The following is a 3,913-nucleotide window of genomic DNA, read 5'->3' on the forward strand; positions in this document are numbered from 1 at the left end:
CAGCAGGGTGGAAAAACAAGGTAGTCTGGGAGGGTTCCAGAGACAAACTGGGGATGCTTGTGGCAACTTTTTTTTTTATTTTTTATTTTTTTGAGATGAAATCTCACTCAGTCACCCAGACTGGAATGCAGTGGTGCGATCTTGGCTCACTGCAACCTCTGCCTCCCGGGTTCAAGCGATTCTCCTGCCTCAGCTTCCCGAGTAGCTGGGACTACATGCATGTGCCACCATGCCCGGCTATTTTTTTTTTTTTTTTTGTATTTTTAGTAGAGACGGGGTTTTGCCATGTTGACCAGGCTGGTCTTGAACTCCTAGCCTCAGGTGATCCTCCTGACTCGGCCTCCCAAAGTGCTGGGATTACAGGCATGAGCCACAGCTCCAGATCTCTTGTGGCAACTTTAAATCTCACCCCTGCACTGACTTGAATATGCTGCGCAGGTCACTTCAAGGGATCGTGGTGGTTGGACAGCCTGATCCTATATCCTCCACTGGCCATCTCTAAAGTGAAGAGTAAGCCCCCTTCAGGAAAGCCTGAGTTCTGAGCCTTTGTAAACTGTAAAGCTACAGGAAGTACTCATTTGATGTTCTCGCGATGGTGCTTGGTTCTTCAAATTCTTTATCTGTAAAGAGAAGACAACTGCAGTTCTCTCCACCTATTTTACAGATGCGTAGGGATGCCGTGTGGATTAATGAGACATTCGTCCTGACTTTCCCCCTTGGCTGTGCAGGATGCTCCTAAAAGGCACTGTTTTTCCTGACGGTTCAGACACATCTGTCTTTAGCTTAAAACTGAATGCAAGAAGCTTAAATGCATATTACTAAATGAAAGAAGCCAACCTGCAAAAGTTGCATAGTATATGATTTCAACTATATGATATTCTGGAAAAGGCAAAAACTACAGAGGGAGGCCAGGCCTGGTGGCTCATGACTATAATTCCAGCACTTTGGGAGGCTGAAGTGGGTGCATCACCTGAGGTCAGGAGTCCAAGACTAGCCTGGCCAACATGGCGAAACCCCATCTCTACTAAAAAATACAAAATTTAGCCAGGCATGGTGGTGGGCGTCTGTGATCCCAGCGACTCAGGAGGCTGAGGTAGGGAGAATTGCTTGAACCCTGGAGGCGGAGGTTGCAGTGAGCCGAGATCGCGCCACTGTACTCCAGCCTGGGCAACAGAGCGAGACTCTGTCTCAAAAACAAAACAAAAACAAAACCAAAAAAAGACGGAGGCAGTAAAAAGATCAGTGGTGTCCAGGTGTTGCGGGGAGGGAGGGAAGAATCGGCAGAGCACAGAGGATTTTAGGACAGTGAAAATACTCTGTATGATATTTTTTGGTGGATACATGTCATTATACTTTTTGTTTTGTTGTTTTGTTTTGTTTTTTTGAGACAGAGTCTCACTCTGTTGCCCAGGCTGGAGTGCAGTGGCACAATCTCGGCTCACTGTAACCTCTGTCTCCCGGGTTTGAGTGATTCTCCTGCCTTAGCCTCCCAAGCAGCTGGGATTACAGGCACGCACCACCACACCTGGCTAATTTTTGTAGTTTTTAGTAGAGATGGGTTTTGCCATGTTGCCCAGGCAGGTCTTGAAATCTTGGGCTCAAGGGATCCACCCACCTTGGCCTCCCAAAGTGCTGAGATTACAGGTGTGGGCCACTGCACCTGGCCGTCATACATGTGTCCAAATCCAACATCTAGAGTAAACCCAAATGTGAACTATGGACTTTGGGTGATAATGATGTGTCAATGTGGATTCATCAGTTGTAGCGTATGTACTGCTCTGGTGGGGGATGTTGATAATGGGGAGCACTGTGCCTGTGTTGAGGAGAGGGATATATGGGAAATCTCAGTTTCTTCTGCTTACTTTTTTTTTAAATTATTTTTTTTAAATTTTGAGACAGGGTCTCACTCTGTGGCCAAGGCTGTAGTTCAATGGCACAATCTTGGGATCTTGGCTCACTGCAGCCTCAACCTCCTGGTTTAAGTGATTCTCCTGCCTCAGCCTCCCATGTAGCTGGGACTACAGGCATATGCCACCACAGCTGGATAACTTTTTGATTTTCTGTAGAGACTGGGTCTCACTTTGTTGTCCAGGCTACTCTCGAACTTCGGGGCTCAAGCAAGCCTCCCATCTCAGCCTCCCAAAGTACTGGGATTACAGGCGTGAGGCACCGTGCCTGGCCATCTTCTGCTTAATTTTCCTGTGAACCCCAAACTGATCTTAAAAAATAAAGTATTTTAGGCTGGGTGCGGTGGCTTACGCTTGTAATCCCAGCACTTTGGGAGGCTGAGGCAGGTGGATCACGAGGTCAGGAGTTTAAGACCAGCCTGGCCAACATAGTGAAACCCCATCTCCACTAAAAATACAAAACTAGCCGGGTGTGGTGGCATACACCTGTAGTCCCAGCTACTCAGGAGGCTGAGGTGGGAGAACCGCTTGATCCCAGGAGGCAGAGGTTGCAATGAGCTGAGACCATGCCATTGCACTCCAGCCTGGGTGACAGAGTGAAACTCTGTCTCAAAAAATAATAAATAAATAAATAAATAAAAATAAATAATAGTAATAATAAAGTATTTTTTTTAAATGGTCACCAGCATTCACAAGAGAGGTCAGGGCTGGATTTACTAATAGGGAAATCACTCACCTAGAGGGACTGAAATCTTGAGAATTTCTCCGAGAAGATGGAGTTTTGAGGGATAAAAAGAAAGACAAGCATGGTCTTAAATTACACCTATTGTTAGGAGCTGCAAGAAAACGTTAAGCCAGGAAAGCCCTAGGGATGAAAGAGGAGGAAGAGATAAAAGAAGAAAAAGCAAACAAGGATAATAAGTTCGGAAAGGGTACTGCACACGGAGTTGCAAGAAAGGGAGATGGTCAAACGTGCCCCGTACTGCAGACAGGGAGACATGAAGGAGAATTTTTTCAAAGCCCTGGAATAAGAATATTAAGAGGGTGCAATTCTCTGCAGATGTAGGATCTTAAGACGGTGGTAAAGCAGAAACCAGAAAGCAGAGAGGTCAACACAAGCACAGAAAACTGGTTCATAACACAGGAAAAGAGAAGAAAATTGGCTAATACCCACATTCACAGTGGGCTCCAGAAAGATTAAAGACCTAAATGTGAAAGATAAAAATGTATTCAAAGCAAGGACATAATTTAGGAGGATACCTTTGTGGCCTAGAGAATGGAGGTGGATTTTATTTTTTCTTTTCTTTTTATCTTTTTGGAAACAGAGTCTCCCTCTGTCACCCAGCCCGGAGTGCAGAGGCTTGATCTCAGCTCACTGTAACCTCCACCTCCTGTGTTCAAGGGATTCTCTTGCCTCAGTCTCCTGAGTAGCTAAGATTACAGGCACCCACCACCATGTCTGGCTAATTTTTGTATTTCAGTAGAGACAGGGTTTCACCATGTTGGTCGGGCTGCTCTCAGACTCCTGACCCAAATGAACCACCTGCCTGGGCCTCTCACAGTGCTGGGATTACAGGCGTGAGCCGCCACACCCGGCCGGAGATGGATCTTTTAAACAAAACTCTCAAAGCATAAATCCTTAAGGAGGAAAATTTATTAACTTGGTTACATCAAAATTAAGGAATTCTGCTCCAAGAAATAACACTAAGAGAAAGCTAACAGGCTGATGATAGATTGAAGGAAGATATTCATAATGTCTAAAATTGACAAGAAGCTAATATTTAAAATGCATAGGGATGTGGGCACGGTGGCTCACACCTGTAATCCCAGCATTTTGGGAGGCCAAGGCAGGCAGATCGCCTGAGGTCAGGAGTTCAAGACCAGCCTGGCCAACATAGAGAAATCCCGTCTCTACTAAAAATACAAAAAATTAGCCGGGCCTGGTGGCGGGTGCCTGTAATCCCAGCTCCACAGGAGGTTGAGGCATAAGAATTGCTTGAACCCAG

This window comes from Macaca mulatta, chromosome 1 (genome assembly GCF_049350105.2).
Source record: "Macaca mulatta isolate MMU2019108-1 chromosome 1, T2T-MMU8v2.0, whole genome shotgun sequence".
Taxonomy (NCBI): Eukaryota; Metazoa; Chordata; class Mammalia; order Primates; family Cercopithecidae; genus Macaca; species Macaca mulatta.